This window comes from Danio aesculapii, chromosome 22 (genome assembly GCF_903798145.1).
Source record: "Danio aesculapii chromosome 22, fDanAes4.1, whole genome shotgun sequence".
Taxonomy (NCBI): Eukaryota; Metazoa; Chordata; class Actinopteri; order Cypriniformes; family Danionidae; genus Danio; species Danio aesculapii.
In genome coordinates, this window is record NC_079456.1 from 12,846,648 (window position 1) to 12,864,709 (window position 18,062).

Sequence of the window (18,062 nt, forward strand, 5' to 3'; positions counted from 1 at the left end):
ATTGTATTTCAACAAATGTAGAACATTTCCCTAACTTTATACTTTAGTTCCCATTTGGTTATTTTCGGGTGGATCCAATTCCTAAGGTAAAATGGTGCAGTATAGTGTAAAATGTGTTACAGAAGTGTCCCAGCAAGCACTCAAATAGCTGCTGTATGAAATAACACATTTCATACACAATGAAAATTTGGAGTGCTTTACATAAATTAGAAGATTAGAAGTACTCAAAGTTCCCCCTAACAAAGTCCCATATGGTTCCTGTTTAGTTATTTTTAGGGGTAATGCTTCCTAACATAAAATGGCACAGTACAATAAAAATCCCTGCAAATGCAAAAATTCAGAACGTTCTTCTAATGTTAACATGTGGTTCCTATATGGCTGTATCAGGGGGAACCATGGTTCTAATTTAGCTCTTTTTGGAGAACTGATTCTTCATGTAAAATGGAGAAAGACAGAATGTCTTTAATGTGAACATATAGTTCCAATTCCCCTTCTACTTTTGGTGGGTTTTATTCTTCTTGATGGTTTTTATCAGTCATCACCTGATAAACAAAATTTTGGTAGTAATTCCAATTATATTTTTTCTCTTTGACTATAGATTTAGTGTAGCTGAACACTGAATGTTTTTAAGACTATACGTTCACACAAAAACAATGTAACCAAAAACGGAAAGTTTTTCCCATGGGATTTTTAAAAAATGTAACATTTACATGACAATGTTTTCAAAATGATCTGCGTTTCCACATTGGCGAAAATGTCAAAAAACACTGAATTTGGCTCTGTCACCATGTTAGTAAACAGCAACTGTAAGAAAGTGAAGACAAAATGCTGTGCAGAAGTATTTCACAAACACAGAAAGTTCTCCTAATGTTCCCATATGGAACTATTTCCTAAGATAAAATGGTATTGTACAATGTAAGATTCCATCAAATGCAAAAACTAATGTTAATGCTAATGTTAACATTTGGTTCTTATATTATTATTATTTCTGCGTTTCCACATTGGCAAAAATGTCAAAAAACACTGTATTAAATATGCCAGGTCTGTATTTGGCTCTGTCACCTTGTAAGTAAACAGCACATGTAAGAAAGTTTCGACAAATAGCTGTGCAGAAGTGCCCACAGCATACGAGAGGGGTCTGGATGCAGACCTGGTGTAGTTCAATCTGTGCTGCATCCAATGCTTTTTATCGGCTCACCTAACCCCACCCCTAACCCTACCCCTCACAGTGACGTCACTCTGAGTGATGCAATCTCAGCTTGCATCATAAAGCTGCATCCAGATACTATTGCAGCAAACACAAAAAGTTCTCCTAATGTTCGCATATGGTTCTTGTTTAGTTATTTTGGGGGAACTATTTCCTAAGATAAATTGGTGAAGTACAATGTAAGATCCTAGCAAATGAAAAAATTAATGTTAATGCTAATGTTGACATATGGTTCCTATACCGCTGTAATAGGGGGAACCATGGTTCTAATTGATCTCTTTTCGGAGAACTGATTCTTCATGCAAAATGGAGCAAATACACAATGGCTTTAACGTGAACATATAGTTCCAATTCCTCTTGTTATTCTGTTAGGTTTTGTTCTTTTGGGTGGTTTTTATCAGTCCTCAGTCAAAAAAACTTTTGAAAGTGATTCCAATGATATTACTTCTCTTTTGCTATAGATTTGGTGCAGATGTAGACACAGAATATTTTAAGGCTACTTTAAAATGTATTTTTTTGGCTACATTTTTGTCAATGTTTTCAAAATGATCTGCATTACAACATATGAGAAAACGACCAAAAACACTTGATTACTTATATCAGGCCAGTATTTGGCACTGTCACCTTGTTAGTAAACAGTACCTGTAAGAAAGTGACGACACATTTTCGACAACCCGGCACTAGTGTGTATGAATAATTTGACGTGTGTGTAATAAGATCTTTGTTTTAATGTAAAGTAAATCTTTGTTGAAGAGGCGTTAGCAAACATTTAAGCAACAACATTACCACGTACTTTGCATTTTTGTATGCTTGTTTGCCTTTCCTTTAATCCAAACCTATGCGAACATGCACTGTGTATGCGTATAACATCATTGTTTTCAAAGACTTTCATTTTATGAGTGTTTACACAAGGATGGTAGCGGCGGTATTTTAAAAAACTTCCCCTTTGGAACCCGTTTTCAGTCACAAAAATGCCATTGTCATGTAAACAAACATGAAAAATGCGTAAAAAGATTCCTGCGTTTGACTGAAAACATTGTTGTGTAAAGGCCCCTAAAACTACATACTTATTGTTAAAGTTTTCATCCTTGGATAGAACAAATCATTAGTCTTTAGCCAGAGTTTGCACACACATTCAGATATCAGAAGTCATTACTCAAAAACAAATACACACACTGTTCCTCAGGAACGCCGTTAAAAATGAATAACAGAGCTGCCGCAGCATGAGATTAAAGATTTAGCAGTGGCTAAATATAAATGCTCTTCCTTTTAGTGAAACACACTCCGTTTTAGATGTCTCGCACCAGCCAATTTCAAGACCTCAAGAGGCCAAACTAAAGAAGCACATTGACAGTCAACATCTAGTCAATACAACACAGTGCAGTCATTCATCGTCTAGCAGAATCCCATCAGACGCACTAGAAAGTTCTACTCAAGTAAACCTCAATCCTACAACAAACTGCAGGGGTTTAGTTGTACCACACGCAGTGCATCTTCAGTAACTTGAAAGGATTAATGGAGAGTTGCGCATCTGCAGAAAGCCGAAACCATTCTCTGCTCATTAGGATGCGATATTTATGCTGATATTCATGTGAAGTCAGCAGCTTCTTCAAGGAATGCTGAGACAGAGGCCTGAGCGGATCAAAAAAATATGAAGCTTGTGAAGCTGTAGGATCACAATGAAGTGTGGTACACATCTACAATGCATTTAGTCTATTACAGATCTAGACTTCACAAACAAAACACTCACTCTGAATGACTCTATATAGAGAAGTAGTATAGCTGATTGTTTGACGGCTGTGCCTTTAAATATAATAGTTTTTTTTGTATTTAAATTTACTGTAAATTATTATATTGTTACATTGGAAAATTTACCTATAAACTTTCTTCCCAGAAGAGAAAAGACAGGATTGATATGATAGTTGAAGTTCAGCCCGAAATCTTAAGGCTGATTTATACTTCTGCATCAAGTGATCAGCGTGACCCATGGTGCCTGCCTTACACGTAAAAAATGTATACTTTCGGAAAGTAGCTTAAACTCGCTCAATCAGAAACAGGAACCAATCGCTCCATTGGGCTCACGGCTCTCAACACCGCCCACGCTTGTCAGCGTGCCGACCAATCATAGAGCTTGCGATATGTGTCATGTAGTTATATTTTTTGAGAGGTGCGCATAAGTGTTGGCGTCAGCCACAGCGAGGGCTATGCAACCGCATGAAGGTTGCGCCGGACCATACACGTGCGCTTGACACAGAAGTATAAATCAGCTTTTCTAAGGAAACGGAACTGTTTTACATATTGTCAAAAATGTAACTAGTTTGTACGAATTTATACAATTTAGTTTGTTTAAAAACGTACAATTTTTAAAAGGAGGTGTGGCACCAAACCCCACCCCCAAACCTACCCCTCATTGGGAGATGAGCAAATTGTACTTAAATGCACTAATGAGATTGTACAAATTCATGCAAATTAGCTACTAAATCAAAGTTACGAATTGCCGTGCGACTACCTTGGCGAAGTCTTTTTTTTAATTACCTTACATTACGAATTATGCAAGTCATTTGTCCAATTTATGGTAGTTCATAAAGCTTTTAATAGCTTTCTCTATTAAAGTTACTTTAAATTATTACATGACGTTAACTGCATAGTGATTATTTTGTGTATTGATATTGTGTTCCATGGTAATGTTATTTTGCAACAAAAAATTTCGGTCTGATAGCATTATTGCTAAATCCTGTTTTTTTTCGAAATTCCCAAAACTGTTTATTGTTGGCTATATTTCCGTCAGTTGTAGATTTGTTCAACACTTCATTTACACAAGTATTATAGTAAACGTATAGCAAATTATCAAATGTTTTCATTGTTTTATTAACAGTATTATACGTTATGTTATTATTATTTACATTGTGTTTTACAGAATTGCATAAAACGTTGCTTAATGTTTGCATTTTATTAGTTTTTTAAAGTGAACATACAGTTTTGGTAAATTACCAAAATGTTATGTTATATGACTTTTATTGCATGTTAGTATATCTTCTATGTGTGCATTATATTGAGTTATGTCTTTTTGTGACAACAGAACACTGGTATTTTACCAATTTTACCGTAACCTTATTTTTTAGGCTTAAATGGAAATTCTGTAAATCTTCCATCATTGTTGTCTTTCAGTTGTATTTGACTTTATTTGGTTGTATTTCAATATATATTTTATTATCAATTATTCAATTATATTCTCACCATATTTGCATTTTAGTAGCTTTTTAAGTTTTTAACGTACAGTAAATGTTAAAGTTTCAGTAAATTATCTAAATGTTACATTATATATGACTTTCATTGCATGCTAGTATATAATCTTTGCATGCTATTATATATTAACTTGTATCCCTTCGCGACAATGACATTTTAACATAATTTTTTTAACCATAATTTAACAAATCTTCCGTCATTGTTGCCTATATTTGTATTTGACTTTATTTAACCATTTTTTTAATGTTTAAGTATAGGTACTGTCAATTATTAGCATTTGAAGTTTTAAGCCGCGGTCACAATAGAGTTTGAGCTTGCGAAATGAGCTCTATGCACAGCTAGTGTTGTTCAGCTAATGGTAAACTTCCGATGAAAGCTTTATGTGAGTATTGTCAATTTCATAAGGTTCCTTTTACAGCATCAATGTTGTGATGTAATTGCAATATAATCTGTTAAATAGACTTAAGCATTCATTTGGTTGTTAAAACGTAAGCATTCATTTGGTTGTTAAACTGTTTAAAAGCAGGCGCCGTCATTAGCGGCAGGCTAGCGCAGAAATTCTATTAAAAATACTGGGGTAAAATTAATTTCCATATTTTAAAGACAAGGCACGGAAAAATATAATTTAATGTGGTGCTTCTTGTATGGTCTGATACCCACTTTATATCATATCACAGCCAGCAGTGAAGATTACAGTTTTTTAAAGAAATCAGATCTTAAACGCGGCTATTTTGTATGGGATGACAATTAACCAGAAACCCTGAGGCTGGCTGACTGAAATTAAAAGTCGTTCTAATAAACAAGTTGATTAGACGTTAAAAAAGCAAGTGATTGCTCCATCTTTAAAATTTATGTACAGAGAGGTCCTGTTTTAATCCACTATTGGTCTCACGCAATCCCTCAGGTCAGATTTCACCAAGTTTGAACTTTGCTACGCAGCAACATGCGGAACGTCGCAAGAGCTTGCATTTCCGGTCTACCGCATTCACATGCCTATAAATGGATGTCTATGAGGCATTCGTTATGTTATCTGTTTACGCAATGGACAGTGAGGCAAACGCACATATACTTTTTACATTTACATTCACATGTCGCTCAAAAAAACCTTCAAGCAACCTTTCCTGCAGCTTTATTTATGAGAACAAACATGCATATATTTAATTCCTCTATTACGGGGATTTGTTTTCGTAACACGTATTGCTCCAAGAATGAACATACTGCTGCTATGCGGCAGGAAGCCTTTTCTGACAGTTATTCTCAGATGTATCAGCGGCGCATGATGTATAAACTCATTGAAGATCCTGTCCTTGACTGCCTGAGGATGCTTTGTTTTTTGCCAGCCTCATGGATCACGAGGACATAAAGATGTTCATTAAAATAGATGTTCATGTTTTGTTGTTCATAACTGTGCCTTCTACTTTCTTTTTAGGTGCGTTTTGTGTGTGTGTGCGTGTATGTGAAAATAGGGCAGAATCTTCAGAGATTGCGAGCTACAGAATGCTAAAATCCAACACAACAGCTGCTCTGAGAAACCTGTCTTCCGATCAGTCTGTCTTTTTGCAGCACACACACACACATGCACATTAGCATCTTCGCACACAAACCAAAACAGGGATGTGATCTAGTTTCTGTGTCAGAGTTGGTGAATAAATTTGCATGTTGTTATCACTTACAGGACGTTTTCAAAAATCTTCTGATAGCGCCGCAGTCTCATTGAAGACGTTTGACTGCTCACCACTGTGCTTATGATACCGCAAACCGCTAAGGCTAACGTAACTGCTAATACTAGTATAAAGCACTCACATAAAAGCAAATTCATTCAATTAGATTAGCACTAATGCTAACATTAAAAAGTTTACTACATTCTATTGATGTTTAAGCTAATGCTATTATAGAACTGATTTTAGTTTTGCTTCTACCAAAATAATAGCAACTAAATAATAATAATACGAATATGCTAAAAATCATTCATGTTAATGCTGAAAAAGTCAATGAGACATTGTTTACCATTGCTAATGCTAATAATGCTAAAACTAATATGTAAAGCTAAAACTAAGCATATATTAGCCTTGAATCTAGACAAATGAATGCTACAAGCAACAAATACAGTAATATTGATAGAAATATGCTAAATGCTAAAATTATAATAATGCCAATCGTCGGTTACTAAAAACACCAAGGGACAACTAAAGTAATGTTAGCACTAATAATAATAACAGTGGTAAACCTGTGGCTAGCTAGCAATAGTTATAATACTACACACATTTTAATAATAATAAAATATGGCTTTAGCATAGTTGTAAACATACTAACACTATAACACATTAGTAACACAATAGTAAACATAGTAACACTAATATGTTTAATATAGACCTAATATCAGTTATTATACTAGAATACTCACTAATATACTAATGTTTCTTCAATGCAAATATGATAAAGCTAGTATAATAAAGAACATGTGATAAGGGTTTTCAAATAAATATGGTATTTGATCGTTTGAGGTCTTGAACATCTCAAGATTCATTTTGCCAAAAGACAAAAAGGCTATGACATTTTGATATTTCACAATTAATATAATCACAATGTTCGTTTTGGCCCACGTGGACTTCGAAGGCCTCAACTTTGAAGTCTGCATCTTTCAATGGATACAACCTCTGACGTAAAACAGCTCTCAAAAAAAAAGAATATTCTTTAGTGGAACAATTAATCCATGCAAGGTTATCCACTGATAAAAATGTTTGTTTAGGTAATCTTCAATCAAAGTCTGACCACTTGTTTCTGCGTTTAGAGTGGCAGTCCTTCTCTGTTGATATCTGTTTGATGGCTTTACCGTTAGTTTGCTATGAGGGAATGATGCGCAAAAAGAAAGCCACACCCCCTACTTAATATTTAGTTTCATCTGGAAGTACATCAACATACTGAAATAATAGTCTTTGCAACTTCTGGTTCACTAGGACTTCAACAAGTCATAATATTTTTTTGCCTTCTACCAATCTACTTCAACATAGTAAAAGTAACAAGTAAAATTGCATAATCCCCATCTGTCTATGACATACAAACACTCTGAAATGGACATTTTGTTTCAGATATGGAACATACAAGCCAATACTCCAGTTTTTCCCCAGGAGTCTTCCATATTTCACACCTATCACCCACCACCCTCCCGTTTTGTTATTTCTTTTGGTACAGTCTCCAACACCTCCACCTGGTCATCAACTTTGGTATAGTATCTGATTGCCGCCGCCACCCAAAATCCAGTTATTAACATCACATACATCAACAGGTATGGAATGGAATGGATTCAATCAAAACAGACATGGCCAGGTGACCAATCAGAGCATAATTGGCTAATTGAAGGGAGGAGTTTACAGATCTTGAACACTAAATGGATTTAAAACAAACTGTAACAAAATCATGATATTTAAAATGATTCTGAAAAATTGTAACAAGGTTATATTAAGTAATGTTGCTTCAGTCATTCATTCATTTTCCTTCGGCTTAGTCCCTTTATTCATCAGGGGTCGCCACAGCGGAATGAACCTCCAACTTATCCAGCATATGTTTTATACAGCGGATGCCCCTTCAACTGCAACCCAGTACTGGGAAACACCCAAACACACTTATTCACTCACTCACACACACTCACACACACACACACACACACACATACACTACGGCCAATTTAGTTTATTCAATTCACCTATAGCGCATATCTTTGGACTCTAGGGGAAACCAGAGAACCAAAAGAGAAAACCCTTGCCAACACGGAGAGAACATACAAACTCCACACAGAAATGCCAATTGACCCAGCTGGGACTTGAACCAGTGACCTTCTTGCTGTGAGGCAACAGTGCCAACCACTGAGCCACCGTGTTGTATGTAATATTACTTACTAGTATGCATTTACTAACATGAACAAACAATGAACAGTGCATTTATTGCAGTATTTATTCCTCTTTGTTAACATTAATGTGAATAAAGTGGCTCATATTAAGTACATTACCTAATGTTATGAATTTAAATGTTAATAATCCATTAGTAAATGTTGAACTATGATAAATAAATCCTGTACAAATATTGTTCATTATTAGTTTATGTAAGTAAATACATGAACCAACTTGAACTAATGCAACCTTTTTGTGAAGTGTGAGCAAAAAACGACAATGTTTTCTGGCATTAGATGCATTGAAACCTATCATATAAGGGGGCTCCAACACAATATAGTAGTATACCATATAAACTGCTCTTTAAGTCAACCATTTCCGCCAGATATTCCTGTTTTCCAACTCTGAACCTGAATCAGTGAGACTGCAACTTTTTTTCTTCCTTTTTCATCTAGTTGTTCTCCCAAACCGATTTACTTGGCTCACTGTGTTGATGTTTTAAAAAACCAGAGGAGTTGCAGAGAGGGCAAAGCACCCTCCACCTCTCTCTCTCTCTCTTTCTATCTGTCTTCCATCTTTTATTTTTAGACTAAGGGCTCTATGGGAGTTGGCATGCTGGCTTTTACAGGCTGGTAGTGCTGAATGCATTAATATGAGAGTGAACTACCCCTCCTGTACCCGTGACCTCTCCTCACCACAGTGATATTTACATTCAGAGCCTTCCACAAGAGAATCTAATACGCACACACACACACACACACACACAGAGAGAGAGACTAATTTCGTTTTCTTCAGTCTGAAGTCAGTTAATTCTCAGAGAACTGACATTTCGGGTCTCGATTCCGCCAATGGAGGAATTTCTGGATGTGTTTATTAGGTTTGGAGGTATGCGAGCGCATTTGTGCGTGTGTGTGCGAAGCCTAAGACACTGTCGCTGAGAGCGTGTTAATTGGCTGCACTGGAAAGGCGCAAGACATCTGGGAATTCATCTCTCGCAGTCTGGCATATATTAGACCATTTCTGTTCTTCTCCTCCTCCTTTCTTCCTTTTTTTCTTCCTGCCTTCATCGGTTTCCAAATGCAACACACACACACACACACACACAAACCCACACGGTCCCTTTAGGGCTGACAGGAGTAGTGCAGTTGTTAATGAAAAATCGAGCCGTCCTGCTTACACTTTAGATAGCGTAACCTCACAGGCACTTTAGTGAAGAGAGCAAGACTCAGATCGCCTGATCAGACACTTTATCTGAACTGATTCGAGGATAATTCGCTTAAAACCATAATCCAGACGTCAAATATAGATTTGATCTGCGCAAAACCCATACTGACCCAAATGCGTGCGACCAAAACATAACACTGATGCTCTTGAAGACTTATGTGGAAGTCTAGCTGCCATTTAGTGCTTGTTTATTGAAGGGATAACATTTACTCACTGTTTACTTAATCTCAAGTGGTTTCCGAACTTTTATGAGGTTCCTTATTCTGTTGAACACTACATATGATATTTCGAAGAAAGTTGAAAACCATTGGAAGGAAAACAAATTCAATGGAAGTCAATGGATTCCAGCTTACTTCAGAATATCTTCCTCTTTGTTCAAACAGAAGAAAGAAAGCCAAACAGGTTTGGAACAAGTGGAGGATGAGTAAACAATGACAATTTTTTTTTCAGTTTTGGGTAAACTTTCCCTTTAACTTCAGGTGCTAAAGCTGTATTTATGTGTGGAGAATGAAAAAAAGTCCCCCAGAATTGATAAGAGTCATATCTAGGGAGTAAGAATGTCATAGAGACATCAGGGTAGACTTGAGTCGGTATAAACAACCTTCTAGCGACCATCCTGAGGTGCATTTCCCAAACAATGACATAACTCGCGGTTGAACTATCATAGTACAATGCATCGTTTGGGAAATGAACGATGTAGTGACCAGTGTTTCCCCAAAACCGTAGTTTCTCTGTCGCAGATCCATCGTTTGAACCATGTTAGTTATGAAGTAAAACCTCCATAATGATGCTCTAAACAGGGTGCAGTAACAACTTCTTTAGTGACCATCATTTTTTTGTTGTTTTACACGCACACGCACTTAAAAAAAATCCAATATTAGTTTTAGTAAAAACATGCACTCGTTTTCTATATTAACTGAAATATATGTAAACGACACATAGGGCCAATGTTTCCTTTACAAATATTATTGAGAATATTCCATATTTTATTCTAAAATATAAAACTACTTAGATAACACTCTAATCTCATATATAAATCATATAAATTGTTTTTGCTTGTAATTTACAGTAGGCTTTTTATTAATAAAATTAATAATAATAATAATTATTATTATTATTATTATCATCATCATCATCGTTCATATTATTTTATTATTAGTAAGTAGGATATTGTTTATTTATTTATTTATTTTATTGTTTGAAAAGTCTACTTTTACAATTTGACACATTCAAACCACTGCAGAAATGTTCTAACCACTAGGCCCATGTCATATACAGTAGGCTACAGACACACTTCTTAATAAATAACCTACTATAAATATAAATTAAAAGCATTAACGTATATATATATATATATATATATATATATATATATATATATATATATATATATATATATATATTTATTTATTTATTTATTTATTTATATTTATATATGTTTTCACAAGCATTAGAGACTAGAGACGTAACGTAAATTCCGCTTTTAAATAATAGTCACCATAGTTTGGGTTATGAGCCACGGCTGCGTTCAAAATGGCATAAATGTTTACTGCGAAGGGAACGCAATTGTCAATATGAAGATTGCTAAAACTGAACTTTAAAAATACTTTGAAAGCAAATTACACTTAAGAGAGATGACTTTAATGATTTTTTAAAAATCATTTCGAGTTGAAAATGTTGGAACGTTCTAAATAAATAGGGCATATGGGGATAACTGGGAATAGCACACAACCAGGAACTATGTTTCTAACTACAGCTCTAGAGGTGTAGTTACAAGCGTCCAAGTTTGCAATGCAGTTTGCAAATGTTCGCTGGAACGACGGATATGGGAAAACACTAAATCAACAAACTATGTCAGTAACGACGGAACTTGCGACCTTTGACCTTAACGATGGTTTTCAGAAACTCACCCCAGAACACCCAAGCAATTGCATAACAATCACCCATAACACGCTAGCGACCACCTAAAGCCCCCTGGCAATCTGCATGGATGTTGAGATGGGGTGGCTTTTAGTGCAGATTTATCACCTTAGGGTGAGACAACCCCAAATACTTGCATTAAAAAGGAATATGAATGTAACAGACTGAGAGTGCTTTTGGGACAGCATAAAACCACCTAAAAACTACCTCAAACAAACTAGCAATTGTTTAGAAACTGCATAACAGCAACCCAAAATGCAACCTGCATGGATGTGGGATATTTAAGATGAGATTTTAATGGCTTCAAGATGTGAATTTAATAGTTTTTAGTACATTTGTAAACTTTGAGGTCTCTATATCCAAGCATATGTCTAGCAACTAGCCAACACCTAATCACATACTGTAGAATCAATCCAAAACACCCTAGCAAGCACATAACAACCATCTGAAACTCCCTAGCAACTACATAACCATCCAGAACACCCTGGACACCATATAACAACCCACCAGGGCACCTTAGGAATCACAAAGCAACACATTACAACCACTTTATCATCCAAATAACAATGTAAGTAGGGGACGTTTGTGCTAGTGCATTCATTTCCTTTGTAACATGTCCAAAAAAAAAAAATATCAGCAGTTACAGAATTCGGCAAACATATTTAACCATTTTTAAAGCTTCAGAATACCATTTGCCTTATTTCCTTGTCATACACTACTTGTTTAATGATAGAATTGTTAGTTTACCAGCACACTCCAATATCAATATTTGCTAGAGGCTGTTCCATTACAGCATTCAAATGACTGCTTTCTGTCAAGTGCTTTTACAATATAATATTATAATGCTAAATGCTAACAGTCTGCACTCTTTTTTCCCCTTGCATGATACAAATGTTTAATGCAAATTCCCAGGCAAAATAGCCATTAGCAATATAGAATTAATCTTAGTTGATACATTTCCGGAAATTTTTTTTTGTAAATAATCATATCATAATTTTTTTCGGTAAACAAAATGGTGGTTGCTTGTAACAAAGCCATCTGCTATGAAGATACGTAACACTTCTTTGTTGCTGTTAGCACATTTGTTAAAATATTCTGGCTAGTTTATACAGCTTTGCTAAGTGTTTTCCAATCAAAGTAGCCATTAGCAAGGAAGAATTAATATTAATTAGTAATTTTATGTTCCTTTCTTATGTAAAAACATTGTTTTTTGTAACACAGCTATTTGCTAATGTATCTATGTCGCTGTTAGCACATTTGTTACAACATCCTGGCTAGTTTATACAGCCTTGCTAGGCATTTCCAAGTCAAAATAGCCATAAGCAAAGTCTCATAAATCTTATTAATTGGTAAAATTCTGTTATTTCTTTGGTAATTAACCATATAATTAATTTTTCTTTTTTGCAAACAAAATGGTGGTTGCTTGTAACAAAGCTGTCTGCCATGAAGCTACAGTATCTGCTAATGTTTCTGTGTTGCTGTTAGCACATTTACAACACTCTGTCTAGTTTTCAATAAGTACATTTCTGTAACTTTTTTTGTAATTAGCCACTGAATATTTTGAATGACCTTGTTTCTTATTACATTGCCCCCTACTAATGTATCTGTGTTGTGTTAGTGCATTTGTTACAATATTCGGGCTTGTTTTTACAGCCTAGCTAAGAGTTTGCCAGTCAAAATGGCCATTAGCAAAGTAGAATTAATCTTAATTAGTAAATCTTTGGTGCTTCCTTTTGTAGTTAACCATGTAATCATTTTAATAATTTATTGTAAACAAAATAGTGTTTTTTTTCCCTACTGAAAGAAACAGCATATGCTGGTTAGGGATATATTTTGATGCTGGTATGCTGTTCTTGTTGGTTTCAGTGCTGGTTTTGCTGGTCTCGATGCTGGTCTTGCTGGTTTCAGTGCTGGTCCTGATGCATTGAGACCAGCAAGACCATCACTGAGACCAGCAAGACCAGCATTGAAACCAACAAAACCAGCATACCAGCATCAAACCATACCTTACCAGCATATGCTGGGGTTTTTTCAGCAGGGTTGTGACATAACTGCTAATATACCTGTGTTGCTGTTAGCGCATTTGTTATCTTCTTAGTTTCTACAGCGTTTCTAGGCATTTTCAAGTCAAAATAGCCATAGTATAATGAATCTTAATTAGTAAATTTCATTTGTAATTAACCATATTACAAAAAAAACATTTGTATACAAAATGGTAGTTTCTAGCAAGAAAGCTATCTGCTAAGTAGGGCTGTGCGATCAATCAAAATCGAATCGCGATTTTAAATGTTGCGATTAGCTAATCACAAGAGGCTGTGGTATTTATAATTTAACTTCCCCCACCCAGAGCAAATGTGTGACCTCCGTCTTACTAGCTAATTGAATGAGCACACTTTCGTTCTGCCCAATCAGAATTGCGCAACCGAACTATGTGGAACGCCCACAATAAAAAAACAAACAGGAAAGCACGAACGAGTGGTATGATGGCGTCTGCCACTTCAGAAGCATTAATAGACTAACTAATATCACAGAAAAGCAGCACAACGGAAATATGGGAATATCTTAGTTTCAAAGTCACAGACCCCAAACAAAACCAGGTCATTTGTAAGAGTTGTCGCAGAATTGTTGACACAGCATGAGGGAATACAACAACCAGCACCTAACAAAGCACCACAGGCAGCTATACGAGGAGCATCTTGCTAAAAAGTAAACTAAAAGTACTGCCAGTTGACACTTGTTCTTCTTCTTCTTTGTCATCTAAGTCTTCTTGGTCTTAGTCTTCTTCTTTTTCTTATCATCTTTTTATTTTTATTCTTTGCCTTGATCTTCATCTTCTTGGTCTTTTGGTCTTAGTCTTCATCTTTATCGTCTTGGTCTCAGGCCTCATCTTCTTTGTCTTCATCTTCATCTACTTTATCGTCTTCTTGGTTGTCATCTTCTTTGTCTTGGCCTTCTTCGCCAACTTGGTCATCATCTTCTTCATCATCTTCCTCCTTACGGTCGTCGTCATCTGTTTTGTCTTAGTTATCTTCGTCGCCATCTTGGTCTTAGTCTTCATCTTCTTCTTCGTCGTCGTCGTCTTATTAATCTTTGTCTTCATTTTATGTCTTCCTTATGGTCGTTATTATCTTCTTCGTCTTGGATGTCATCTTGGTCTTAGTCTTCATCGTCGTTGTCTTCTTAGTCTTTGTCTTCATCCTTCCTTATGGTCGTTATCATCTTCTTCGTCTTGGATGTAATCTTGGTCTTAGTCTTCATCTTAGTCTTCTTGGCCTTGGTCATCATTTTCTTTGTCTTCATCTTCTTAGTCATCACCTTCTTGGACTTTATGGTCTTCATCGTCGTCTTGGTCTTGGTCTTGGTCTTCATCTTGATCTTGGTCTTCTGCTTGGTCTTTATCTTGGTCTTCTTCTTTGTCTGTCAGAGTCGGGGATAGAACCCAGGTCTCTGGCGTAAGAGGTGAGTTACGTAACCACTGAGCTACTGGGAGATGATGAACCCAATCAACGAAAGACAACTTGCTTCTTTGTGGATATTTATTAATACCAAATAAATAAATAAAAAATAATAAACGAAGTTATGTAAGGCAAAAACAGAGAGTCTTCAAATAAGCCAGATTTCCCAGATTGCACAGCCCTACTGCTAAGTATCTGTGTTTCAATTACTGTGTTTGTTACAAAATTCTGGCTAGTTTCTACAGCCTTGCTAAGTGTTTCCCAGTCAAAATAGATATTAGCAAGGTAGAATTAATCTTAAGTAGTACATTTGTGTTCCTTTATTTTTTTAATCAAACATATAATTTTATTTATTTATAGTAAACAATATTGTGGTTTCTTGTGACATAGCTATCTGCTAATGCATCTGTGTTGCTGTTAGCGCATTTGCCTAGTTTCTACAGCCTTGCTAGGCATTTCCAAATCAAAATAGCCATTAGCAAAGTATAATGGATCTTAATTAATTAGTACATTTCTGTAATTTCTTTTTAATTAACCATATCATTCATTTTTTGTAAACAAAATGGTGGTTTCTGTCACATAGCTATTTGCCATGAAGCTATGTAATTGCTAATGGTTCTGTATTGCTGTTAGCGCATTTGTTACAACATTCTGGCTAGTTTCTACAGCCTTACTAGGCATTTAGCAAAGTAATGACTCTTAATAGTATTTTTGGTTACTTTCTTTTGTAATTAGTCATATAATAATTTTTTTTTGTAAACAAAATTGTAGTTTTCTGCAACAAAGCTATCTGCTTATGTATCGGTGTTGCTGTTAGCGCATTTGTTACAACTAGTTTTTACAGCCTTGCTAGGTGTTTTCCTGTCAAAATAACCATTAGCCCTATAGAATAAATCCAAATCTTGCTTTACACGTGTTGATTTACCAAAACAATTAGCTCCATCTCGGTCACTTGCCCTCACCAGCTGTCTGCAATCATTTAATTTCCTTCAGCGCTTAAAAACCATGCTATTACTGCTCTAAATGACAGCATCTCTCTGGCGTCGCTGCTCTGGAGTTGCTATGTGACTGAATCTTCACAGCCTGGCAACGTGAGTCCCAAAGTCCCTGAGTCCCCGTCCGGCTCGGGAAGTGCAAGGTGAGTCATATAGTACTCTGGGGACGGGAAAGAAAGTGTTGCCTAAAAATCATACATCAAATCCAGCACAAAGCTTCTGTTAGCTTAAAACTAGCTGCTCAGGGATTAAACTGCATGGCTTGGAAGCTGACTAACCTGCTGTAAACGCAAAACAACAGAAACCATTGAAGAGTTTGTAATGGTTTTAATTGAAACTTTTGGGGTTTTTAATGTCACAACTACAGACCATTAAAATGTATTTGATTTAATGGTTACATCGTGAAGGTTTGTTATGTTTTTAATGGTATTTGTAGAGGAAATCATTGGAATCAACTGTGATGGATGCTATTGCTTTTTTGCAGGGTACATGGTTGAGTACAAGCATGGTTAAGCTGTGTGTGTGTGTGTGTGTGTGTGTGTGTGTGTGTGTGTGTGTGTGTGTGTGTGTGTGTGTGTGTGTGTGTGTGTGTGTGTGTGTAATAAAAGAAATTAACAAACCATCACAGACGTTCTAATGGTTTCCAATACAAGTACCATCAAAACACATTAAAAACATTTTAATTAATTTCTACTATGTTTTGGGACATACAGTTTTCCCATAGGATTAATTGATTTTAACATAACATCAAATGAAGTCAAATAATTACCAGTAGAAACCCCAAAAAACGGTTGTGGTTTCCATTAAAACCAGTGATAAACCATTTCTATTATATTCATGTGGGGGAAAAGGAATTTATTTCTATTACTTTTCTGTCTTTATTTTTATTTAAAAAAAAAAAAGCTGTTTAGACTAACAACAGATTAATCGATCTCTTTCTTTTGTATGATACCATATATTAACCAAGCATACTTCTTTCTTACTATGTTGCATACTTTTTAGAAGGAACTCCAGACAAGAGGGAAATAGCAGAATAATAACCCCTTGCTCCAGACTGCTGTCTAATAAGAAGTCTAGACATGTCACAAGGAGCTGGATGCGTCTAGAAGTTGTGCAATATATTAAAGATACACTTAACTATTCAGTTCAGGTACGCAGAGAAGGGTTGCAGAAAGAGGAAGTATGTTTGGGTACAAGAGCCAAATGACTGATAATAGACTTTACACCAAAACTCCACCTGTTAATATCAGTTGTGTGTGTATGTGTGTGTATATATATGCTGGAGTCAGGGAAATGTAAGTTAGTTGCAAACCACCTGAACCTAATTCCTCTATTGCATTGGGGTAAGGTAACCCAAAGCTCTGTCCTCGAATTATTCATTTGTATCTAATAAATTAGTAATATTTTTGACATTGAAGAAAACCCTCTCCTGACCTTTTTTATTGAGCACGCATGGAATTGGCTTGATATTCCAACATTAAATAAAACCACAACTACCTTGGAGTAATAGTGCAGCTAATCATTGACAATTGAGTTGTACTCTCTCAACTAAGGCCAGTTACAAATAATCAATTGTAAAAATAATAAGATAATAAAAGTAGAGGATCGGTTTCCTGAAACTAGGTTGTCTTGCATTTCTTTCTTCCGTTTAAATATTAAATTAAATATTATATTAGAAATGAATAGAAGGTCATGACTGCAATTTAACAGCTTACCGTTTTTAATCGATTCACAGCTCACATATATATATATATATGTGTGTGTGTGTGTGTGTGTGTGTGTGTGTGTGTGTGTGTGTGTGTGTGTGTGTGTGTGTGTGTGTGTGTGTATATATATATGTATGTGTGTGTGTATGTATGTATATGTAAGTGTAATAGCAGTTATTAGCTTATTTTCCTTCGGCTTAGTCCTTTTTTTTTTATCAGGGGTCGCCACAGCGGAATGAAACGCCAACCTATTAAGCAGTTTTACACTGTGGATAACCTTCCAGCTGCAACCCAGTACTGGGAAACATCTATACACACTCATTCACACACCTATACTACGGCCAATTTAGCTTATTTAATTCGCCTATAGCACATGTCTTTGAACTGTGGGGGAAACCGCAGCACCTGAAGGAAACCCACAC

The 18,062-nt window shown here is 35.7% G+C and overlaps 1 protein-coding gene across 1 annotated transcript in view; it reads right to left on the reverse strand.

Moving 5' to 3' along the window:
• Positions 1–18,062, reverse strand: part of tmem163b (transmembrane protein 163b) — a 33,895-nt gene that overhangs the window by 13,312 nt on the left and 2,521 nt on the right. The window lies entirely within an intron of this gene.